Below are 27,285 nucleotides of genomic sequence, written 5' to 3' on the forward strand. Positions count from 1 at the left end.
TGCTCCAGGACTGTCTATATATACGGACAGTGATGTTAGGAGCAGAGCTGGAGTCCACGGTAGAGCGCTTGTAGCACTCTGCCCAGGACTCCGGCTCTGAGCTTGCCCCGACATCACTGTCCATATATGGACGGTGACGTCAGGGGCTTCCCCAGAGTTCCGGACAGAGCCTATACTAGTGTTCTGCTCTGGGACTCCGACTCTGGGGTTGCCCCTGAAATCACATTCTGTTCCAGGAGTATCCCCTGATGTCACTGTCTATGGACAGTGACGTCAGGGGCTTCTCAGCAGATGAACCCCGTCCTAAGCGTCGGCAATGCTCTGGCTGGGGTTTCCACTCCAAGAGGAAGCCCTAATGGAGCTATCTACAGGGAGGTGTGTGTGTGTTTGTGTGTGTGGGGCACTATCTACAGAGGGCACTGTCACATTATTTACAGAGGGCACTGTGGCATTATTTACAGAAGGCTCTGTGGCATTATCTACAGAGGGCACTGTGGCATTATCTACAGAGGGCACTGTGGCATTATATTGAAGGGAGGTGTGGCATTATCTACAGAGGGCACTGTGGCAGTATCTACAGAGGGCATGGATGGCATTATCTACAGAGGGCACTGAGGCACTATCTAAAAAGGGGTGGCCCAATCTTCATATTCTTGTGTCTGCCAAACGCTGCCAACTGAGCAGCCAGACTGCATTTAGAGTCACTTAAACTGGAAAATTGGATTGTTAAAATGAGAGTAAGCTCGCAAATTTCCGTTAAGTTTAAACCTAGCGCTAATATTATAGTAATGTAGTATTATTATAGTAGTGTGGTATTATTATAGTAATGTAGTATCGTGATAGTAATGTAGTATTATTATAGTAGTGTAGTGTTATTATAGTAATATAGTATTATTATACAGTAGTAATGTAGTATTGTTATAGTAATGTAGTATTATTATAGTAATGTAGTATTATTATAGTAATGTAGTATTGTTATGGCAATGTAGTATTATTATAGAAATATAGTATTGTAATAGTAATGTAGTATTATTATAGTAATGTAGTATTGTTATAGTAATGTAGTATTATAGTAATGTAGTATTATCATAGTAATGTAGTATTATTATAGTAGTGTAGTATTATTATAGTAATGTAGTATTGTTATAGTAATGTAGTATTATTATAGTTATGTAATATTATAGTAATGTTGTATTATAGTAATGTAGTATTATTATAGTAATATAGCATTATTATAGTAATGTAGTATTAATATAGTAATGTAGTATTATTATACTGATGTAGTATTATTATAGTAATATAGTATTGTTATATTAATGTAGTATTGTTATAGTAATGTAGTATTGTTATAGTAATGTAGTATGATTATAGTAATGTAGTTGTCACGGTTTGTGGGTATGTGGACCCACTAGGCTGCACTGCCGTAGCAGGGAGGCAGCTGGCCAAACAGGGAACCCCAGCAATACAAATTTCCGCACAAGGGTACCTGGATAGTCCAGACAGTGGCCGCAGCTCTGGCATGGATGGAGGTGGGTGCAGCAGGTAACGCCAGACGTGGCGGATGACAACAGGTGCCGCAGGTTGCGCCAGACGTGGCGAATCCCTCTGGATGTGGCAGATGACACAGGACGTGGAGGATGACACAGGACATGGCAAATGACAGCAGGTGCAGTAGACACAACTCAAACTAGTAGGCACAGGAACAAGAACACGGCACGGGATACAGGAACAGGTAACAGGGCATGGGTAACAGCTGGAACGGGAAACACTAAGGGACCATTTGCAAGACAGACTTGGGATAAACTAACAACGCTGAGGCAAGGATCAGATGGGCTGGGGCCTTCTTATAGTCCAGGAAATCATGTGTGTTGATGAGGATGATTTTTTTCATGTGCGCGCTGGCCCTTTTAGAGCGGGCACGAGCGTGCGGGACACAGCGGACCGTAGCGGATGTGAGCGCTGGCGTCTCCTAGGAAGGAGATGGGGACCAGCTGGAATAGAGTCTTTTATTCCGTAACAGTATAGTGCTATTATTCAGTCACTTTGCAGTGGTAATGTGAGGTCCTGGTGTGTTGGAATTATTTGGTAACAGTATGGTGGTGTTATTCAGACAATATGTGGTGGTAATACCGTATGTTGTCATGATGTGGTGATATTATTTGGCCCTTGTATAGTAGTATTACACGGTAACTGTATCCCTGTACTATTTAGTGACTATGTACAGTACAGCAAACTTTGCTGAGTAAAGTATGCCCCAGTCACATCCTCTGCGCAGCAGAGTCTGCTGTACTGTACTCAGCCTGCCCTGCCCTGCTGACTACTACTACTGTTAGCATGCGTTTTCTCTGGGCACAGTAGCGCTAAGACACACAGGGCAGACTTTATAGTACAGCAGACTTTGCTGAGCAGAGGTTGTGGCTGCAGTATTTGGGAAGAAAGGATTACAGTCTCCTCTCTAGGAACCTTTCGCCCCGATCACCGGCAATTAAATCTTCTGCTCACCCTACTGTAGTAGGAGCTAAATGAGTGATCTAGAAAGATACATATGTCTTCCGGTTTAAATAAAATAAAATGTGTAAAAAAAAAATTCTATTAATTATTTATGAAGTTTGAATACTAAAATTCTTATACACCATAATAGCAGTTGTACAATGTTTTTTCCATATTTTGGTAATGAAATGAATGTGGTTTCTATACAAGTTTTACAAATACAAAAGCAGTGGTGAACTGTGACATTCCTTGGCTACATAAACTCAGCTATTAGGTTTTGATTTCCACCTATCCTGTTATCACCCGGACAGTTAAGTCTGGGGATTTCCTGTCTGGTGTAAAGATTACTGATTTTCAGGGAATGTCAAAATCAAGCTGAAGAATGTTAAAGTGGACTTGACAGAAAATCTCTGGCCGCATAGAACGCAATCCAGGTTCTGTTTTATTTTAAAACTACTGACCTGAAATTCCTTCTACTGCTTGCACTGTCCTGTACTTAAATTTCCTGGTAAGACAAAATATAGGAATCATATTAAACAAAAAAAAAACTTTTGGCAATCTACGAGAGATTAGGTGATGTAAAATATATATTGGGATATCAATATTATTTTTATGTCATTTAAAGAAGAGGCTCATGTGTTGAAAAAAAATGATACATCACTTTCATGCCAGTGTCTAAAAGAGCACATGTGGCCATTACCTAAAATTTCATGCTAATTATTTAGTATAATAATCCTAGTTTGTTTTTCGTTTTTGTATTCCAGATAAGTTGCAACCAGTCTTTTTGTGGCTGCACACCGCCTCCATTTGAGTAGTACTACTACTAGCTATTAACATTGCTGCTACCAAAATCTGCAACAAATGCATGGTATAAATTTTCATGTGGAATTTTGCCGCTGTGGAAATACTTTATGCAGCGTTTTCTGTATGTGTTGAAGATTTTGGATGCAGAATTTCATCATAGACTTTAATGCCATGTGAAATTATGCACTGAAATACACAACACAAATGCCTACCAAATTCACTCCAAAATCCACAAAAGTAATTCCGCTGCATAATTTGCTGTGGAATTACTGTTGTGTATTTTGTGGTGTATTTTTACGCCACATGTGACTGCACCCTTATGACAGACACACAGAAAATCTTGACCTTACGTACCGTAGTGAGGCAATGTTCACATCTGCATTATGCTCTTTTTGTTAGCGATTCTAGTATTTTTGATGATGAGAATAGTGTCGTCTGCAGTGCTATTCCTGCCCAAAAAAATACCAGAACCCAAACAGGCCCGACCCTGGATGGAGTCCTCCACTTCGGCCGAAGAGGAGGGTAAGTTTAATATCACTGTCTGCTGGAGCTGATAGGTCGGGGTCCGACTTCCGGGACCCCCGTAAATCAGCTATTTTGAAGGGGCAGCAGCACTCGTACGAACGCTACTTCCCCTTCATTCCAGTCACTTGCTCACACTGTGAATCGCCGACACGGATGTGTCGACAATTCATAGTGTGAGCAAGTAAGGGAAATGAAGGGGAAGAAGCTCTCGTATGAATGCTGCACCCCCTTCAAAGCTGATTGGCGGGGGTCCCGGAGTCGGACCCCGACCTATCAGCTTTTGATGGCCTATCCTGAGGATAGGCCATCAATGTTTAGGGACTGGATAATCCCTTTAAGCCTACCATGTGGTAGACTTAGATACAGGGCCCATAAGACAGGATCAAACATTGTGTGTAGACTTAGCTACATGGCCCATGTGGCGACCTTATGGCAGGCTTAGACTACAGGGTCCAACAAACAGTATCACACATGCATATGGGCCCTGTATCTAAGCCTACCACATGTGCTACTAATGGTTTTTTTTTGTGTTTGTGTTTTTTTACAGGTTCGGTTGTTGGACTATGTTGGATTCGAGGACTACTTCCATAACCAGCCAGATGAAACACAGCAGCAGCAGGCTAGCATTACAAAGGTGGGAAGGGTCACTGTTTCTGTGCTTTCCCAGCCTAATAATATTAGCCTGCGGCCGCCCCAGTACCTAGCCATCACTACAGATGGTTGGGTACTGGATCGTACCCGGCTTTTCCCGGTACCCCTGGTGGTGGTGGGTACAGGGGTAATAATGGGGGGTTAGTTTGAGCCTCTTCACCGGCTAACATTAAGCCCCGCATTAGTAATGGACGCTGTCAATCAGCCAGCGGCCATTACTAAGGCTGTAGTAATAAAGTTTAAAAAAATACAAGGGCATAAAAAAAAACACACGACCCTCGTTAACAATTTTATTGAGAATAAAAAAAAATGCCGTCATCGAAGTAGTCCTCAAATCCATAGTAGTCCAACAACCGAACCTGTAAAAAAACACAAACACAAAAATAATTAGTAAAAAAGCAAAACAATTATTATTCTTACCTTTCCTAGTCCAGCGATGGGCCCGCAATGTCAGCGAGCTGGGACCTATATCTAAGCCCATCATATGTGATACTCTCTGCTGAGCCACTGTATCTAATCCTATCCATAGCTATAGGGTTGTAGTACTATAGATATGCTGTCTCATATATACACATACACATATACATACACCCACGCACATTTTTTTGGGGGTATATGTATTGGGGCTATTGCCCCTGATGTTTTAAGACCATAGTGATGCCCCTGGCTGCTAGTGCTGCATCATTGGGTCACTTAGGAGACCCAGTGATGCAGCCACTGGCGTAGCTATAGGGGTCGCAGCGGTCGCAATTGCGACCGGGCCCCGAAGCCAGGGGGGCCCACGGCCCCCCGCACCACATCAATAAAAAGTTACTATAGTAACTCGGGCCGCGGGCTCCTGTTACTATAGTAACATACTTTACTTACCTTCCTGGTTCCGGATCGCAGCGGAGGTCCTGACGTAAAGCGCTGTGCGCAGCGCATGACGTCACAGCGCTATGCCGCCGCGCACAGCATCGAGACTACAGAACTCCCGCCGCGGCCGAAGAGGAAGGTAAGCTTAGCCCTGACTGGCGGGGTCTGACTCCCGGGACCCGCCAATCAGCTGTTTTGAAGGGGCCGCAGCACTCGTACGAGAGCTGCTCCCCTTCATTCCTGTCACTTCATTTCGGTCACACTGTGAATCGGTGTCGGCGATTCACAGTGTGAGCGAGTAGTGAAATGAAGGGGAAGCAGCTCTCGTACGAGTGCTGCGGCCCCTTCAAAACAGCTGATTTGCGGGTCCCGGGCGACACATCAGCTATTGATGGCCTATCCTGTGGATAGGCCATCAATGTTTAGGGACTGCACAACCCCTAAGCCTACGATGTATCAGGCTTAGGGGGCCCATGAGACAGGATCACAGATTGTGTGATCCTGTCTCCTGGGCCCTGTATCTAAGCCAATCACATGGTAGGCTTAGATACATGGCCCATGCGTGATCCTGTCTGCTGGGCCCTGTATCTAAGCCTACCACACTGTAGGTTTAGATACAGGGCCCCAGCACACACTAATCTTATACTGTATAAGATTACTGTCTGCTGGACCCTGTATCTAAGCCTACCTTGTGGTAGGCTTAGTTACAGGGTCCCACAGACAGTATCACACATGGGCCCTGTATCTAAGCCTTAGGGTATGTGCACACACACAAATTACGTCCGTAATTGACGGACGTATTTCGGCCGCAAGTCCCGGACCGAACACAGTGCAGGGAGCCGGGCTCCTAGCATCATACTTATGTACGATGCTAGGAGTCCCTGCCTCGCTGCAGGACAACTGTCCCGTACTGTAATCATGTTTTCAGTACGAGACAGTTGTCTTGCAGCGAGGCAGGGACTCCTAGCATCGTACAGAAGTATGATGCTAGGAGCCCGGCTCCCTGCACTGTGTTCGGTCCGGGACTTGCGGCCGAAATACGTCCGTCAATTACGGACGTAATTAGTGTGTGTGCACATACCCTAACACATGTGTTACTAATCATTTTTTGTGTGTTTTCTTACAGGTTCGGTCGTTGGACTACGGCGGATTCCAGGACTACTTCGATGACAGCTTTTTTTTTTATTAATAAAATGGTTAATGAGGACTGTGTGGGTTTTTTTTTTATTTCAATAAAATATTTTTTCTATGTCTTTGTGGTTTTTTTTTAAACTATATTACTACCGCCTTAGTAATGGCCGCCGGCTGATTGACAGCATCCATTGCTAAGGCGGGGCTTAGTGTTAGCAGGTACAGAGGCTAACACTAACCCCCATTATTACCCCGTTACCCACCACCACCAGGGGTGCTGGGAAGAGCCGGGTACCATCCAGTACTTGACCATCTGTAGTGATGGTTGGCCACTGGGGTGGCCGCAGGCTGGTATTATCAGGAGGGGAAAGGTCGAAAACAGTGGCCCTTCCCATCCTGGTAATGCTAGGCTGTTGCTGCTTTATTGTATCTGGCTGGTTATGAAAATGGGGGGGACCCCACGGCATTTAAAAAAAAATAATTGGAAAGAATGATGTCGGGTCCCCCCCAATTTTCATAACCAGCCAGATACAACACAGCAGCAGCAGGCAGCATTACAAGGGTGGGAGGGCCACTGTTTTTGGCCTTCCCCAGCCTAATACTACCAGCCTGCGGCCACCCCGGTGCCTGCCCGTCACTACAGATGGTCGGGTACTGGTTTGTACCCGGCTCTTCCCAGTACCCCTGGTGGCGGTGGGTACCGGGGTAATAATGGGGGTTAGTGTAGCCTCTGCACCGGCTGACATTAAGCCTCGCCTTAGTAATGGAGGTTGTCAATCAGCCAGCGGCCATTACTAAGGCGGTAGTAATAAAGTTTAAAAAGATACAAGCACATAGAAAAAATATTTTATTGAAATAAAAAAACACAACCCTCATTAACCATTTTATTGAGAATAAAAAAAACGCCGTCATTGAAGTCCTCAAATCCGAAGTCCAACAACCGAACCTGTAAAAAAAACACAAACACAAAAATAATCAGTAACACATAAAGAAGCAAAATTATTATTCTTACCTATCCTGGGTCCAGCGCTGGAGCCGCAATGTCAGCGAGCTGGGCCCTGTATCTAATCCTATCATGTGTGATACAGTCTGCTGAGCTGTGTATCTAATCCAATCATGTATGATACTGTCTGCTGGGCCCTATATCTAATCCGATCATGTGTGATACTGTCTGCTGAGCCACTGTATCTAATCCGATCATGTGTGATACTGTCTGCTGAGCCACTGTATCTAATCCTATCATGTGTGATACTGTCTGCTGAGCCACTGTATCTAATCCTATCATGTGTGGTACTGTCTGCTGAGCCACTGTATCTAATCCTATCGTGTGGTACTGTCTGCTGAACCACTGTATCTAATCCTATCATGTGTGATACTGTCTGCTGGGCCACTGTATCTAATCCTATCATGTGTGGTACTGTCTGCTGAGCCACTGTATCTAATCCTATCGTGTGGTACTGTCTGCTGAACCACTGTATCTAATCCTATCATGTGTGATACTGTCTGCTGGGCCACTGTATCTAATCCTATCATGTTTGATACTGTCTGCTGAGCTGTGTATCTAATCCTATCATGTGTGATACTGCCTTCTGAGCCACTGTATCTAATGCTATCATGTGTGATACTGTCTGCTCAGCCACTGTATCTAATCCTATCCATAGTTTATAGGGTCGTAGTGCTATAGATATTCTATGCTGTCTCATATACACACTTTTTTTGGGGGCGGACACATATGTATTGGGGCTATTTCCCGGACATTTTAAGCCCTGAGGGTATGTTCACACGGCAGCGTCCGTTACGGCTGAAATTACTGTGCTGTTTTCAGGAGAAAACAGCACCGTAATTTCAGCCGTAATGACATGTGGAGGCGTCTTTTGCTGCGTCCATTACGGAAGTAACTGAAGCTGGTTTTCCATGGAGTCCATGGAAAACGGCTCCATTTACGTCTGAAGAAGTGACAGGCACTTTTTTACGCGCCGCCTTTTGACAGCGACGCGTAAAAAAAAATGACCGTCGGCACAGAACATCGTAAGACCCATTCAAATGAATGGGCAGATGTTTGCCGACGCTTTTGAGCCGCATTTTCGGACGTAATTCAATGCTAAAACGCCCTAATTACATCCGTAAATAGTGTGTGTGAACCCAGCCTTAGTGACGCCCCCGGCTGCTAGTGCTGCATTGTTGGGTCATTTAGGAGACCCAGCGATGCAGCTGAAAGTGGACCGTCGGCCATGAGAAGTTTGCGGGGGGGGGGGGGGGGGGCCCAGTAAGAATTTTTGCATCGGGGCCCATGAGCCTCTAGCTACGCCCCTGGATGCAGCTGAAATTTGCGGGCCATCGGCCATGAGAAGTTTGTGGGGGGGGGGGCCCAAAGAAGAAATTTTGCATCGGGGGCCAATAAGCCTTTAGCTACGCCCCTGTATGGATCCATTAAAAAATAGATCCATCACAGCGATTAATCTGAATGTCAAAAAAAAAAAACATAGCAAAAGAATACAGTAAAAATACTATTTATTATTAATATAATTTTCATTGCTTCCTGTCTGTGTGGTAAAAAACCCATTCTATTTGTTCCTAGTATTATCTCATGTTACATTTTAATTCCTATTATTTTAAAAGCGGGGTTGGTTAAGCAAAAGGATTCTTACCTTCATCAGCACAGAAATTGTCTTATAATAATAATAATAATAATTTTTTTTTCCCTCAACACCTGTGACTTACAACAATAGACTGTGTTGTACCTTAAAGTATGGTAGACTGGCACTTGGCATGCTTAATCAGCCTCTATAGCCATCTGTGTTCACCCTATGCTTATTTAGGGAAATATGCAGCCTGTCACATCCTATTGATTGAGTGATAAAAAGACAAATCAGCACAATGATTTCTTTATCTCAAGCACATGCATATTAGATATGTTGTTACAGTCTAATATTATGAACTCACACAGCACAGTCATCAAGAAGGCAAATGTCATATAGTGAATCCTGTTCTAAAGAATAATTGCATCTAAAAATATTTCAGCCGCCAGCCTCCAAGATATTGCTTTGCAGACAATAAATTTGTTAAAAGGGTGAAAATATATTAGCAGATACAGTGTATCAGAGAATTCATAAACAAAACCGGGAAAAACAAAGAATCTTCTGAGCTATCGAGTCATTCTTATGTAAACTTATAGCTGTTTCTGACTCAATACACTGCTGAATGAAATAGGGTAGAGGTGAAGGAATAAGTGTACATAAAAATGAATGAAATGTTATTTTATTAAGCAGTAGTGATCAACTATCTAAGAAGTATATATATATAAAATTAAAATAAGTAAATGAATAAATGTATTTCAAGGTTTTATCCCAGCAGTCCTTAAGTCCCCACTACTGTCAAAATTCAGGCAAAATCTATCACATATATAAAACAGCGAAGACTGAGGACAATTTTCTCCCTATCCAACCAGCGTTCTGAGATCTTTTAGTATCACGATTCTGGTTGTTAATAGGTCATATACTGCAGGATATCTACATATGGGGGAATGGTTTTCCATATTAAAAATCATTCTTCTAACTGTTCTAGGTTCGATAAATATAAATAACAAGAATAATAAACTTTATTTATATAGTGCCAACGTATTCCGCAGTTCAGTGGCGTCACTAGCATCGGGCATGCGGGCCCCAACCCCGGATTTTTGTCCCAGTGTCCCGGAACGCCAGGGACGTCCCCAGGACGCAGATACAATTAATTTCTATGGTGGAGCAAGGAGCTATCAGCTGAGCTCTCTGCTCTGCAATTTACTAGGGGCAGGAAGGCATGTGCCCCCGGACGGGTTCTGCAGTAGTTTAGGGCTGCGGGGAGATGAGTAGCGCAGGGAGCGTTGGAGAGAATCCCTGTGATTCTCCTGCACAGAACATGTGACCTCCGCCCGGGTGGCTGCATTAGGCTTCGTTCACATGTGCGTCAGGGCTCCGTTCCGACGTTCCGTCTGAGCTTTCCGTGAGAACGAAACCCTGGCTGACACAAACTGAAACCATAGGTTTCAGTTTCCATCACCATTGATTTCAATGGTGATGGACCCATTGCCAATGGTTTCAGTTTGTCTCCGTTGTGCAAGGGTTCCGTCGTTTTGACGGGATAAATACCGTAGTCGACTATACTATTCATCCCGTCAAAACCTATGGTTTCAGTTTGTGTCAGTCAGGGCTCCATTCCGATAGAAAGCTCAGACAGAACTTCAGAATGGAGCCCTGACGCAGATGTGAACATTTATATTACTTCACTTCTGATGTTTAATGCAGCTGCGCCGGGTCACTCTCTGTGCACGAGAATCACAGCTCCTCTCTCCCACCAGGCTGCAATAAAATATGGGACCCCATCTAGTTTCCAAGTAGCTGATGAACATTTTTCCACCGACCTCATGATAGGTAAGAGGGAACTGTAATGTTATGTGTGGGGGAAGGGATTCTGTGTAAAACGTTTTTGTGGGGAGGGGGGACTTTACTGTAAATATTATGTGTGGGGTGAGGGGATTCTGTGTAAAACATTTTTGTGGGGGACAGGGGACTTTACTGTAAATATTATGTGTGGGGGGAGGGGATTCTGTGTAAAACGTTTTTGTGGGGAGGGGTTGTATGAATGTTGTGTGGGTGAGGGAGAACTTGACTGTAAGTGCAGTTGCACACGACCGAGTTCCGGACGTGAAAAACGGTCCGAGTGTCTGCTGAATTCCCAGCCCGACCACGGTACTGGTGAACGGGACTCCTGGCATCATAGACATTTTATGATGCTAAGAGTCTCTGCCTTCTGTTGTACTGTACTGAAAAAAATGATACCATACTGAACAGCAGGAGGCAGAGACTACTAGCATCATAAAATGTCTATGATGCCAGGAGTCTCGTTTACCTGTACCGAGGTCAGGCTGGGAAATGCAAGCGACACTCGGACCGTTTTTCTCGGCCGGAACTCGGTCATGTGCAAGAGGTGTAAATGTAATGTGTGGGGTGAGGGAAATCTGTTTTCATTTTTTTCTTTATTAGATTTATTTTTTATTTTTCAGATACAGCTTCTATGTAGTCTGTATAAGGGTATGTGCACACGATAGCTGCCTTTTACGTCTAAAATTACAGACTGTTTTCAGGAGAAAACAGCTTCGTCGTTTCAGACGTAATTGCTCCTCCTCGCATTATGCGAGGCGTCTTTGACGGCCGTAAATTTGAGCTGTTCTTTATTGAATTCAATGAAAAACGGCTCAAATTACGTCCAAAGAAGTGCCCTGCACTTCTTTGACGAGGCAGTCATTTTACGCGTCGTCGTTTGACAGCTGTCAAACGACGACGCGTAAATTACAGGTCGTGGGCACAGTACGTCGGCAAACCCATTCAAATGAATGGGCAGATGTTTGCCGACGTATTGGAGCCGTATTTTCAGGTGTAAATCGAGGCATAATACGCCTCGTTTACGCCTGAAAATAGGTCGTGTGAACCCAGCCTAACTGTTTTCTTGCCGTCAAAGCTAAATCCATCAGATCTGCAGGACTGACAGCTTAAATGGGTTTTCCAGCCTGTAAAAATTGATGGCCTATCCTCAGGATAGGCCATCATTAGCTGATGGGTTGGGGTCCGACTCCAGAGACTCCCGCTAATCAGCTGTTTTGAAGGGGGTGCAGCGCTTGTGGAGTGCTGCTTCCCCTTCATTTCTGCATGCTCACTGTGAATCGTCGACACGCATTTAGCGGCGATTCACAGGTATTGCAGCATTTTCTCTAATTGAAGTGAATCGCAGAAAAGGCTGCAATATCTGTGAATCGCCGCTGCGTATTGACGGTTCATACTGAGCAAGTAGAAATGAAGAGGAAACAGCTCATCAGCGGGGGTCCCGGAAGTCGGACCCCGACCCATCAGCTATTGATGGCCTATCCTGAGGATAGGACATAAATTTTTACTAGCTGGAAAACCCTTTCAACGAACGCTGGTCCTGTGTGACACTGACACGCAGGATCCAGCTAATATCGATCACATCTAAGTCCATGAACCTAGATGTGAGCGATAATAACATCATTCTTTCCAATCATTTACCTGTGTAATCAGGGCAACGCGGCCAATAAAATGGACGCAAGTCGGCAGCACATCTCCCTGTGTACACAGGGAGATGTGCTGCTGAAATTATGGAAATGTATGGGAATGAACAATTGTAGTAAAAAGTGCTCGTCCCCATACATAACCGATCATAGCATCTTGTGAAAGGAGCAAAAAAGTGCAGATCGACGAGCTGTTTCGTGGATCAGCGCTCATTTTCATGGCCCTTGTCAGGCCGTGTAAATGGAACCTAGAGAAATGCAATAGTTGCAGGGGTTTCTGTATTTATTTTTTGATAAATCTTGTCATATGATACACTTACGTTGCTGTTTCTTGGCTGTTCCACCAATGATGAGTTTCTGGGTCCCCTGATGCTCCTTTATCTATAATCTGGGGTCATGTCTGGCATCTATAACAATGTCGCATCTCGCTGTAGTAATGTGGGATTGTTATGGACAATACTCAATGGCACTAGGTTATAAAAGAAAAGAAGCATCATGGGACCAAGAAACAGTCAGTGGTGGAACAGCCAAGAATCGGCAACGTAAGTGTATGATTGACAATGTGTCTTATGTATTCATGTTCAGTTAATATGAGCTTTACAAAATAAAACGTGTGATTTTAGCATGAAAACATCACCACCCGCCGCCGTCGTCTTTTGATGTTGACTGTATTCAAAGCCCAGTTACCCCTGCCGCCATTATACGGCAGGTGGAGGTAAACAGATAAGGATAAGCCGCTACTTATGGGCCAGTGCAGTATGTTTGCCCCCCAGGATAACATTTTCCAGTCAGCCCCTGCCTGCAGCCTATAAGATGCTGGGACAGGATCTTTGCACAGGCCGGCACCAGTGGCGGATTATAATATGGGCGTTTCGGGCGGCCGCCCGGGGCCCAAGCTTTTAGGGGGCCCATCGCAACCCGAAACGCACATCATTTTAAATCGCGGTCGGACTCACTAATGGCCGTTCACAAAAAGCGCCGCTAATGGCCGTTGAGAGGGAGGGGCGGGCGGACTGCAACAGAGGGCAGTGCAGTGCTGATGAGGAGGAGGGGGATGGATATCAATTGCTGGATAGGACTAGCAGACGTGCGTCTGCTAGTCGTGGTAGAACACGCCCCTCTGACGCTTCACGTACCGCCAGTGAGGAACAGACGAGAAGGGCGGTGGTCGAGCAACGAGGAGGTTAGTGTTCATGTTCGTCTCCATCTTAATTTACATCTAAGTGACTCCAGAGGACTCCATGAAGGGGGGAATAACCCCCCATCCCATCCCCCATAGAGCTATCAGTATTTCAGTATTTATTATACAGCAGGGGGGTCTGAGCAGTGTAACTCACTGCAGAGGACTCTATGGGGGGACAATAATTTCCCTCCATAGACACTCAGCAGTGAGTTACACGCTCAATCCTCCCTGCTATATAATAAATACTGAAATACTGAGAGCTCTATGGGGGATGGGATGGGGGGTTATTCCCCCCTTCATGGAGTCCTCTGGAGTCACTTAGATGGTTAGAACCCCCCCCTCCCCCATTCAGTATAATCCCCCCTTCCCATAGAGCCCTCACTAGTTACTAATATATTACAAGGGTAAGTCAAATTGTCTGACTTCTGGGGGCTCTATAGGGGGGTCTGAGCGACGGGCTCTATGGGGGGGGGCTATCCCCCCCCCACAGAGATGTCAGAATCAGACACTCAGACCTCCCTATAGAGCCCCCAGAAGTCAGACAAACTCACCTCCCCTTGCAATATAATCCCCCCATACAGCCCTCAGTTTTCCCATAAGAAAAATGTATGACATATCCACCATCCGTAAGTCCCATAAAACTGAATGACGGTTACGGAAGCAGTGTCTCTCGCCGACTCCCTCTGATCACTAAAACTAAGCGTCGGAAGCACTCGTGTGAGCGCTGAGCCACTTGGTTTCTGTTTCCGGAAAGCTGAGCAGCTTATGTACGGTCTCATAGAAAGTCAATGAGCCCGTACACCGCTACTTTGGCTTTCCGGAAAAAGCCAAACAGAAATGAAGTGGCTCTTTGCTCACATGAGCGCTTCTGCCGCTTAGTCTCCGCACCCGGACCCCCACCCATCAAAAGTTCTGACATGTCACTATAACATGTTAGAAGTTTGTTAAAAATTGACTTACCCTTTAGGCCTCATTTACACGAGCGTGTGCGTTTTGCTCACGCAAAAACTGTTGCGTTTTCCGTGCGCAAAAGGCACTTAACGGCTCCATGTGTCATCAGTGTATGATGCGCGACTGCGAGATTTTCGCGCAGCCGCCATCATTATGACTAGAGATGAGCGAACTTATGAAAAGTTCGGTTCGGCTAGTTCGCCGAATTTCACGAAAAAGTTCGATTCGGACCGAACCTGTAATTTCTGTGTGCCGAGCATGGTACTGTCCAGGGTGCTGATAGAGTTAATGGGCTGCACTAACTCTTTCAACAACCTTGACAGTACATGCTCGGCGCACGGAAAATACAATTTTAATGTAATTTAAAAAAAAATAAAATACGTTCATACTTACATTCCTCCTGTCCGGCCTCCAGCGATGACGTTTCATCCATGTCGCCGCTGCAGCCAATCACAGGCTGTAGTGGCGGTCACGCACGTCAGGATGACGTCAGAAGGCCGGCCTCCAGGAATGACGCTTCATCCCACGTGACGGCCTCTGCAGCCAATCACAGGCTCCTCTCCTGAAATACTCTGTGCTGCCTTAAACTCTGTGGACAGGTCAGGATCCTGTTTCTTTTAAATGCTGCTGGGGAACCCGCTCGATCCATTATATAAGTCTGCGCTACAGTGCAGCATTTAAAAAAAAACAGGATCCTGACCTGTCCACAGAGTTTAAGGCAGCACAGAGTATTTCAGGAGATGAGCGTGCAGATTCAGTGCTGCTGTAAACTCTGCTCTTACCATTACGTAGCTCAGTCTGTTACCTCTCCTCCACTCCTGTCCTCAATAACACCTTCACATGATTGGCAAGTCACCACGTAATGGTAAGAGCAGAGTTCACAGCAGCACAGAGTATTTCAGGAGAGGAGCGTGCAGATTCTGTGCTGCTGTGAACTCTGTGTGAGGGGGGCCCAAGTTGTATCAACAGCCCAGGGCCCATGGTACACTTAATCCGCCACTGGCCGGCACGATGACGTTACTGGATCACGCTGGCCTATGCAAGGGTCCCGTCTCGGTGTGTAGCACCATCTACAGTATGTATGTGTGTGCATAGAACTATCTACAGGGGGGGTAACTATAGGGGCCATAGTCTTATAGATATCTCCGAGATATATATCTTTTTTTGGGGGGGTAAACATATGTCTTGGGGCTTGTGCCCCTGATCTTTTAAGAACCTAGCAACGCCCCTGCCGGAGTACTTTACAATTCAGAGGGAAGATGTACAGACAATATCAGATATTACATAGTGATATAACAAATTAACCATTCAAACAAGAGGAGTGAGGGCCCTGCTCGTGAGAGCTTAAAATCTACGAGGAAATAGGGGTTGACGCAAAATCATAAAAGTACTTGTTCAATATAATGGTCCAGCCATCTTTTATACATATGGGGTAGTACACATAAAGCTGCATGAGCCGGTCACCAGCCAGTGTCTGTGTATGACAGACATGAAGTGCATTAGGGTGCAAGGAGTGAGGGGGATACTGCTGAATGAGGGGGTTAAGATCTCATGACTAATGTAAAAGGGGGACCAGGGAAAGGAGTCAGATTAGAGAATGTTATAGGCCTGTTTTCAGGGCACGTTTAAAACTGTGGATATTGGGAATTGATCTGATGGTCTTGGGTACTGCATTCCAGAGGACTAGTGCAGCACAAGATAAATCTTGGAAACGGGAGTGGGACGTTCAGATTATGGAGGATGTTAATCTATTCAAATCAATGTGCAGATTTATACAAATATTTCTGAAGAATCTCAGAATTCATATGTCAATAAGATAAAGAAACAGTGTTGGTGGTACAACCTGAACCCACAAATAGATTTGTGCACCAGTCTAGCATCCATTTGTTTTTCTGTTTGGCTCAGGGAGACGTCCAGTGTCCCATTTAATGCCATTAGACACAAAGTCGTTCCCATAGGAAACTATGGAATCAGTTTTAACATCAGTTTCTCTTCAGTGTTTTTGTGCTACACCAGAGCAAACCACGACAGGAGGAACGGATATATGTGAAGGGGGCCTTATTAGTGGGGTGCACGCATCTGCCTTAGTATAAAAAAAACAATGGCAAGTAGAAAAGTATTTATTTTGCGCTACTGGTGAAAACACACTGATAAATCTACCTCATTGGTTTTTTCCTTGTACACTGAGCGCCAATCTTTAAATAGCCATTTGCTGACACATTACCCAATGATCTGTTTCTAACTGGCAGATAGATTGCTTGTAGTTTATAACCATTCTACCTTTGAGCTAACTGAAATTGGCTCTCCATACACAAGTTTTCTTGTGAATCTGAGGTGAGCTTGTGCTTACACACTGTAGCCAATCTTACCAAGCAGATCTTCAGTAGGAAAGCAGAACAGAGCAACAGCCTGTCAGGAGACAGTAGGACTATTTCATATTTCCTCAGTCACCCATTATAGAAACATCTAACTTCTTGTTTCCTAACATGAAATGTTAAGTGTGTTGGCTACAGATACAGAGCTACTGTAAGGTCTTATTCACACGAATGTAGGGAAATTTGGACGTGAAAAACAGCAGTTTTTTTACGTCCGAGATGCACCTATGCGGGTCCCGTTTTCATGGATCCCCATAGACTTCAGGCTATTTCAGTGAGATACTATGGTGCAGCTAAGATCCTGTTAAATTAAAGCTCCAGCTCTGCTACATCTGTATACTTGTGCAGAAATATTTGGCACAGAACAATATGCTGATCTACAGTACGGTGATCTAAGTTCAGTTCAATAGAACCATGTGAGGTTCCGGCATTGTGGTCCTAATATAGACTCACATTACAAGCGCCTGAAAGAGGCCTCAGTCTTAAACAACATCTACGGGCTAGACAATGTTGTCGGTAACTTCATAGTCTAAGGCTGGATTCACACGAGCACATTATATCCGTAATGGACGGAACGTATTTCGGCCGCAAGTCCCGGACTGAACACACTGCAGGGAGCCGGGCTCCTAGCATCATAGTTATGTACGATGCTAGGAGTCCCTGCCTCGCTGCGGGACAACTGTCCCGTACTGTAATCATGTTTTCAGTACGGGACAGTAGTTCCACGGAGAGGCAGGGACTCCTGGCATCGTACATAACTATGATGCTAGGAGCCCGGCTCCCAGCAGTGTGTGCGGTCTGGGACTTGCGGCCGAAATACGTTCCGTCCATTACGGACATAATGTGCTCGTGTGAATCCAGCCTTACAGTATGTGTTGTGTCGTCACCAAATCCCCTTTTTGTCCATTCCTTGTAGTGGAACAGGGAATACAAACAAATGTATTTACATTTCTGATATACAATTCACACATGTAACACCAAGGAGTTAATGTTGCAACGCAAAATATCAAATGCTGATACTCTGCCAAGGCACAAATTGATAATCTGATTCCAATTCCAGACTTCCTGCTTAATAAAAAGGAGTTTATCATGCAAATCTGTTGGTAATGAAATTTGGTTACCCAATTAATCCTTTTTTTATCTGTTCTTTCCCAAGCTATTTGTTTTAGCAATAAAGCATTATAGGAGCATTTTTCTATTTGGTTTCTCTCTTTTCTCGATTTGTGATTTTAGACCAAAATTTTTTATTGTGTCTTCAGACACATCAGATTGCAGAGACAATATTATGTCCGTGTCACATAGAAAATATCATTTGGAATAATGATCATCTTTACCTCTTCTTCTCCCTGATGGAAAGTTGAAAGTAAGCTTTCATTATTTAGATCATGTAGTAACCATAATATAGGAAAAGTGCTTGCTGACAGGTATGTGTGAATCAATCTAGCGCCATATAAAAGGAAATAATCAAGCTCTTTTCAAATAAAATAAAATATAAAATGATTGCCTGTGAGTGGGGAGTAGAAAAGCACATCTTATCAACATTTCATGTAAGAAAAATGATTGCCATTTTACAGCAATAGAAGCATATTGTGCCGGGTGCTTATCTTGTCACTTGACTGCAGTTTCAACCATTTACTAGGAGCCGTTTTGTGCAGCTGATTTTTCTTAACTCCCCCAAAACTGATTCAACAGAAATCAGCAAAAGATCGTGGCAATATGTTTAGTCCGGCTAGTGCCTTATAAATCAACAGGACTTTCCACGTTCCGTTACTCAGAACTTTATTGCCTGACCCTATTTTACGAAAGCAGACCGCAGTGATATCCAATATATGGCAATAACAGATATCCAAGTGGTGGAATGCCTGACTCTATTCTAATAGTAATAAAAGTGGCAGCTATGAACACCATTTTATAGTTTACATGTTTTAGTTATCTAAAATTACACATGCAGTTTGTGATACAGTTTTGAGAGCCAAAGCCAGGAGTGGATCCAAAAGAAAGGGAAAAATAAAAGTAGGACTTATATGTTTCATTCCTGTTGGATCCACTTCTGAATTTGACAAAAAAAATAACTGCGTCAATAAGTTGCCTCTGTGATTCCAGCCTAATATTGTTCCAAAGTTAGACTTACCCAACAAAGTTCCAGAGAATCCGGCAGCGGGCCAGAAGTTCTGTCACAATAATTGGCTCCAACAAAAGACAACCCCATTTGTAGATTATTTGGGGCCCATTACTTGCTAGGTATGACTCTTATGGGTTAATTCACAAATAACCTATGGAACATTTTTTTTAATGATATGACCTGAGTGTACAATGATAACAGCATAATATAGGATGAAATTAAAAGTGGACGTGCACATGTGCACATGTTCTATATAAATTTAAGGTACGTCTTCAAAATCACTTTCTCTTTGTGGGCCAAGGCAGGCCAATTCCAACACTGACCTGAGCTGCATTAGGGTATGTTCACACGGCCTATTTACGGACGTAATTCGGGCGTTTTTGCCCCGAATTACGTCCGAAAATAGCGCCTCAATAGCGCTGACAAACATCTGCCCATTGAAAGCAATGGGCAGACGTTTGTCTGTTCACACGAGGCGTATATTTACGCGCCGCTGTCAAATGACGGCGCGTAACTAGACGCCCGCGTCAAAGAAGTGACCTGTCACTTCTTTGGCCGTAATTGGAGCCGCTATTCATTGACTCCAATGAATTGCAGCGCTAATTACGGCCGTAATTGACGCGGCGTTCAAGCGCCTGCACATGCCGGTACGGCTGAAATTACGGGGATGTTTTCAGGCTGAAACATCCCCGTAATTTCAGCCGTTACGGACCCCCGCCGTGTGAACATACCCTTAAGGGTATGTTCACACGGCGGGGGTCCGTAACGGCTGAAATTACGGGGATGTTTCAGCCTGAAAACATCCCCGTAAATTCAGCCGTACCGGCATGTGCAGGCGCTTGAACGGCGCGTCAATTACGGCCGTAATTAGCGCTGCTATTCATTGGAGTCAATGAATAGCGGCTCCAATTACGGCCAAAGAAGTGACAGGTCACTTCTTTGACGCGGGCGTCTATTTACGCGCCGTTATTTGACAGCGGCGCGTAAATATACGCCTTGTGTGAACAGACAAACGTCTGCCCATTGCTTTCAATGGGCAGATGTTTGTCAGCGCTATTGAGGCGCTATTTTCGGGCGTAATTCGGGGCAAAAACGCCCGATTTACGTCCGTAAATAGGCCGTGTGAACATACCCTAACAGTTCTGCAGGCTTCAGAACTGAAATCTCCCGTTATTCCTTCCTGGTTCAATGTCTGTACAAAGCTCGCTTGTGTGATTTACATTCTGAAAAATTAGATATAAAGGCGCTGTACAGTAAGCTGATGGTGGAAAAACGTACTGTCCCACAGCATTGCAGGAGCTCAGTAATTTGTTTAAGGTGTGCCTGACAATAAGCTTGTTGAGTTTTGCAAAGAATGACTAGTAAAATTACGAATGCAGCTCTGGATTATAATACAGACAGTAACTCCGGATAAGTACAGGTTAAGAGGGTTGTAGAGGTTTAGGAAAAATTAGATGCTTTCTTCCAAAAACAGCACTAAACCTGTCTACAGGTTGTGTGTGGTATTGAGCTTAGCCCCATTCACTTAAACGGGGCTGTGCTGCATTACCACATACAACCTCTGGACAGGTCTGGCACTGTTTCTATTGGGTTTGAAGAAGAAAAAGGTGGGGGACACCAACGGCGCTGCTTGAATATGGAACATCCACGAACAGTCCAGTGGGTTTAGTTTTAAAGATTTATTGCTTAACAGGCAATCTTTAAAACTAAACCCACTGGACTGTTCGTGGATGTTCCATATTCAAGCAGCGCCGTTGGTGTCCCCCACCTTTTTCTTCTTCAAACCCAATAGCAATACATTTGACAGCAAACTCGTTTTGACTGTGATGGGGACCTGGCTGCAGCTTGTTCAAGCCTGACTGACACCCTAAGGTGTCCACCACTCGAGGTGAGCGTAATCATCGCATCAACCCTTTTCCGATAATCTATCAGACCCTTATGTGTGGCGCCGTGTCTCTTTTCTAATTCATTTGGCACTGTTTCTGGTAGATAGCAGCCATGTTTTTCTAATTCTGTACAATCCCTTTAAGAAATGCAATGTGTTTTCAGTCACTCAACTTGTATTTATATCATATATATAACAAACATAGCCACCAGGAATCCCCATCGTGCAGCCTCAGTCTTTTAGTCCAGCAGTTAGAGTTCAACATTAAAGGGATACTCTCTTTTTTATATTCACTGTCAGATATAGCATGAGCGCATGACATTGCCGCAGCACCTTACTCCTGTGCAACTGGCTTGTTACCCACCAGTCTGCAAAAGTGTTGTGACCACATATTGATATATGTATGTCACCAGCACTCAGGGAAGATGGCTGTCAATTCTCAGCTGTAAAGTCAAATATGCATGAAAGCATAAGACTGTAGGTTTTACTGATGTAGTTCTTTAACAGACTGTTTTATGCTCTGTTCACATCACATTATGTGAACACATTTGGTGTATGCCCCCGGAAGGTTCCTAACGCGTATGCCAGACATAGCCAAAGGCCCACATTCACCCTCCAGAGGGCAAAGAGTGTGATTTTGGTCTAGGTATGGGTGGTATGCATCAGCATAAATTTATTTTTTACTGTATAGAAAACCCTGCAGACAGCGCTTCTTTATACAGTGGGTCACCGCAGAAAAACATTGTGGGGAATGGCTGATGTGTGCTACTGTATGGCTATACAGTGGCATACGTCGGAGTCTTAAGTTGCAGGTGTATGTTGGCGAATACTTCGGACATATACCTTTGGTGTATTGCTACGACGTGATGTGTACAAAGACTTAGGCTAGTGCTACATTGTGACTTTGGCCGTGACACAGGTCACACAACCAAAGATTGCTCTGTTGCACTATATGCATCGTATGTAATGAAAGTGTATGTAGCCGCTTTGCAACCCGCAAGTTGCCGAAGGAAATTTAAACCCACTAGATTTCTTGCAACTGTCGTGCCTTGGCATCCTGCATGTTGCCATGCGGTCACATTCACTTTCACTACTTGCGATTAATGCAGCACAATAGAACGATCTTTGGCCGTGCAGCCAAAGTCACGCTGGACCTCATGGAGCTTGAAACGTTGCTCATGTATTGGTGAATTAACACCCTTTTTCTTGGGAACGCTAAAGTCTGGAGTGTTGCAGTTTTTTTTCTTTGTACAATTTTGGTCGTCTTGAAATCGGGCACCCACATATCTGACACAAATGCTACTGTCTTTTGCTACTGTATACACTCTCTACATAATTCAGGCATATTTATATAAAATTATGGAAACCCTTTAATACAAATTTTCTGTAACAGCTCGTAGCGCTGGATTTTCAGATTGCAGTGGGTTAACAGTCTGTAGCTTGCAGCTCAGGACAGAGGGCTAAAAAAAAAAGTATGCCTGTAGATTTCATTAGCACTCTGATTATTTTCTGCCATCAATGTTAATTAAACAAAAGCACCTTTGACTACCTAAGGTCTGCAAAGTCTTCAAGCATCTTAGTCACTGCTCAGTTCCAGTTTGATAACATCACAGATATGAACTGCATGCTCGTAGCCGTGCATCTGTGAGGCAATTAGCTGGTCAGATCTCGCTGGCAGACTTATTACAAGCACTCTTACCCACTGTAACGCTACATCTGCATGACTATGCGGCATGAAAAAATGGTAAATTACTGTTGGTGGTGATTAAAAGGGCCAACAATTAGATATGATCTGTTGTTACATTAAATAGCACCCAAACTGCTACTGTATGCTCAGTAAATCGGAAGAGAGAATCTATTCAGCAAATCGATACTCAGTGGAAATGCTCGCTACAAAGTGAGGTTAAAACAAAAAAAATGCTAATCCTTCGGTTCTATTCTATAATATGAACTTTAACAGCGGAAATAAATGCCATAAATATTTAGAATTTAAGCTGCTTGCCGATATCTATAATTTAGCAAAAATAATTTTTATGGTCCTACTGTATGTCAGAACAGAGTCTAAAGAATATAACACTGCAATAGACAAGTATTGAGCCATAGTTAACCTTCAAGTATATTGCTGCTTTCTATTTTTTGACATAATCTTATCAGGGCTATAGCTCTCCATCAAAAAAGGCAAGCAAAATATTTTCCCTGGCTTAAAATAAAGGCTAACTATTACTTGCTTTACCCAAGGATTGTAGCCAATAATGGAATGCTAATACAACGTGCAGATGGTATGATAGTGTACTATTGACCATTGTTTTGGAGTGGGGAACAAGTTATCTCTCTTGCGTGGTTGTGTCTGGCACATAGATTGTCAATCTAATAGACCTTTGGAAATCACAAGAAATACAGATTTAAGATCCTTTCAAGTCTGCATCCTGAGGGGAAGAAATTGAGATGTTATCGGTTGCACTATTTGAAAACCAATTCTGTGAAAACGAAATAAGTTAAAAGAAGCTTTAAAAATAAAATAGTCTTAGCACAGCCTATGGTTATATGATGGGTAAGAAAAACTATATTAAGAATTATACTTGCAACAAGTCTTTACAAATGTGATGTGTGCTATATATTGGTTTAGTTAAAAGGATTACATGCACAAGCTGTGTATAGATATATACTAGCATACTAAAGGAGAATTTTACTCATAAAACTGAATAAATAACGTAAAATGTATGTCATACCAAAAGAGTAATAGAATATCATTTTAGGTATCACCTCAGTTGATTTATCAGACTTCATCAGACTTCATCACACTTTCATCCTGAGCGATATTTAGTGGAGTGCTACCATATACATATATATATATATATATATTTTGACAGACCATGTGGAGAGGTTGTGGATGGGGTCTATATTTCCCCAAGATTTCTGTTTCCTGCTATCTGAAAACAACCAGGGATAAATTCAGCAGAGAATGTGGTTCTCCCTCTGCAATAGGTTTAATCTAAAACCTGGAAAAGGGCCTGGTTGTTGGAGTGGGGAGAGATTGGTGGGTCCCCACTCCATCCACACAGTCCTGGAATTGGGCTGTCTAGCTATTAATCAGGGGTCAGGTGTGATAGCCCTTAAAAAAGGCTGCAGTTCAGTCACACTCTCTCTCAGCCTTGGGAGAGGAGCTTGTGAGAGCAAACCAACTGCATTCATAGCATTGTATGGTCTGCATGGTTTATGGTGCCAGGCATTAGGCCTGCACTGTTAGTTAGGATACCTGATTGTATAGTTAGTGCCGGGCAGGCATAGAGTTTTCTTTTTGTTTGTTTATTTTTTTTTCATGTACAACCTGTAAATAAAACTGCCTGAGGCCAGTAGTACCACATCTTTGCTGTGCAGACTGAAATTTACTGGCGTGTTTGATACCGAGTGCCCGTCTACCCCAGGAGACGACTGTCCCGCTACCTAATTCCCTTACAATATATATATATATATATATATATATATATATATATATATACACATATATATCATCTTCATAACAGATTGATATTTAACACCTGGTCACATGTCAGAGAGAAGCTGGCTATAGTACATAGAAAGGTATCTCCATCTTTGGGCAGTATTGAGCACTTCTATTTGTAAGAAATTAAAAGAAAAAGTCAACCTATAATCTAATCTGAAACCACACTATGGCTAATGTAATGTAACAACCAGGGCGCCCTCTGAACGTCTTGTGGCAGATGTTGCAACCTACTTCTGCAATGTGATCATCATGTACTTCTGTGTTTGTTTGCTGAAGCACCCATCTGGTCTGGTCAATACATTCTAGTGCTGTTCTCTGCTGCTGCTTACTGCTCTAGGGGTGCATGCGCGTGGCTTTTCAAACCTATAGGGACAGTATACAGATGGCCCGTGATGCATCAGCCAATAAACTACAGCACCGTCCCTATATATTTCTTCGAAGTTCACAATGCTGATGCCTAAGCAATGGGATCTCTGAGTTCCTTATTGATAGATAGTTGTGCTCTTACTTCATATCCTGTCCACTCAGTAATGTCCCGGCCTGTCTTGACCTAGTTTTTGTTGTCTACCTTCTTCGACCTGTGCTCTTCTACCCATGTACAACCAAACTCTGCCAGCCCTGACCACCTGCTTGTCTGCCAGCTGGTTCAGTATAGTGCTTCTTGTTTCGTGTCAGCTGTTGCTATTCAGGAAACTGTGATCTTAGGATTCCCTTTGGGAAACTTCATAACTCCATGAGGGGGTTTAGGGTGAAGAACAAACTCTTAGATTTCACACCGCTGTCTTGCCCCATGCCAAATCCAATAGTACTACAATGAGTTTATTGTAATATTGTCTATTTGAATAATATAGTATATTTAAGAAACACGTGGCATCCTGTATCATAAAAATATTCGCCTGGTTTTGACTATAGCAACAATGTAAAAACTCCATAAATATAAATTATTTGTCAGTGGGAGATTGTACAGGGTGGGCCATTTATATGGATACACCTAAATAAAATTGGAATGGTTGGTGATATTAACTTCCTGTTTGTGGCACATTAGTATATGGGAGGGGGGAAACTTTTCAAGCTGGGTGTTGACCATGGCGGCCATTTTGAAGTCGGACATTTTGTATCCAACTTTAGTTTTTTTAATGGGAAGAGGGTCATGTGACACATCAAACTTATCGAGAATTTCACAAGAAAAACAATGGTGTGCTTGGTTTTAACGTTACTTTATTCTTTCAGTTACTTTATTCTATCAGTGTGTGAAGAGTGGGAGAAGAGGGTTGCATTGACAATCCAACACATTGGGCAGCACTTTGAACACATTTTATAAGTGGTCAGAAACTTGTAAATAACTAATGAAAGAATAAAGTAACGTTAAAACCAAGCACACCATTGTTTTTCTTGTGAAATTCTCGATAAGTTTGATGTGTCACATGACCCTCTTCCCATTAAAAAAACTAAAGTTGGATACAAAATGGCCGACTTCAAAATGGCCACCATGGTCAACACCCAGCTTGAAAAGTTTCCCCCCTCCCATATACTAATGTGCCACAAACAGGAAGTTAATATCACCAACCATTCCCATTTTATTTAGGTGTATCCATATAAATGGCCCACCCTGTATAATGTAGACACAGCTAAATATGGATAATGTCATCACCCTTAACCCTTCAGTGACCAGCCTATTTTGGGCCTTAACGTGTACCTAACTTTTCAAGTGACTTTTCAAAATAAGCTGTCATATGTGTATAGATGAGGAGAAACACTTATTCTGGCCATGTAATGACTTGTATGTTTCATTTTTTAGCCGTTTTCTTCTCTGCAGGTTCTATCGCTATTTCTCTGTTAACTTTGAGCCAGTAAGTGGAGCCTGATGGCTATCATGTCTTCTATGCACTGCACACATGAAAAAGAGGAAAATCCTGCTCTTCCTTCTCTATCTATCTACTCTATCTATCTATCTATCTATCTATCTATCTATCTATCTATCTATCTATCTATCTATCTATCTATCACACACACACACGCGCGCGCACACACGTGTGTGTGTGTGTGTGTGTGTGTGTATATATATATATATATATATATATATACACTACCATTCAAAAGTTTAGGGTCACTTAGAAATGTCCTTATTTTTGCAAGAAAAGCACAGTTTTTTTCAATGAAGATAACATTAAATTAATCAGAAATACACTCTATACATTGTTAATGACTATTCTAGCTGCAGACGTGTGGTTTTTAATGCAATATCTACATAGGTGTATAGAGGCCCATTTTCAGCAACCATCACTCCAGTGTTCTAATGGTATATTGTGTTTGCTAACTGTGTTAGAAGGCTAATGGATGATTAGAAAACACTTGAAAACCCTTGTGCAATTATGTTAGCACCGCTGTAAACAGTTTTGCTGTTTAGAGGAGCTATAAAACTGACCTTCCTTTGAGCTAGTTGAGAATCTGGAGCATTACATTTGTGGGTTCGATTAAACTCTCAAAATGGCTAGAAAAAGAGCGCTTTCATGTGAAACTCGACAGTCTATTCTCGTTCTTAGAAATGAAGGCTATTTCATGCGAGAAATTGCCAAGAAACGGAAAATTTCCTACAATGCTGGTACTACTCCCATCAGAGGACAGCACAAACAGGCTCTAACCAGAGTAGAAAGAGAAGTGGGAGGCCCCGTTGCACAACTGAGCAACAAGACAAGTACATTAGAGTCTCTAGTTTGAGAAATAGACGCCTCACAGGTCCTCAACTG

General features: G+C 43.3%; 1 protein-coding gene across 50 annotated transcripts in view; it reads left to right on the forward strand.

Moving 5' to 3' along the window:
- Window positions 1-27,285, forward strand: part of PTPRD (protein tyrosine phosphatase receptor type D) — a 1,823,241-nt gene that overhangs the window by 1,145,020 nt on the left and 650,936 nt on the right. The window contains exon 1 of one of the 50 annotated variants that reach the window (XM_075826853.1): window positions 10,836-10,865. The exons of the other annotated variants lie outside the window; for them this stretch is intronic. The gene's annotated coding sequence lies outside the window, so the exon portion shown is untranslated. Of the gene's footprint in view, window positions 1-10,835; window positions 10,866-27,285 lie in introns of those variants that run through there. 50 annotated transcript variants of the gene reach the window in all.

Source organism: Rhinoderma darwinii, chromosome 1 (assembly GCF_050947455.1).
Source record: "Rhinoderma darwinii isolate aRhiDar2 chromosome 1, aRhiDar2.hap1, whole genome shotgun sequence".
NCBI lineage: Eukaryota > Metazoa > Chordata > Amphibia > Anura > Rhinodermatidae > Rhinoderma > Rhinoderma darwinii.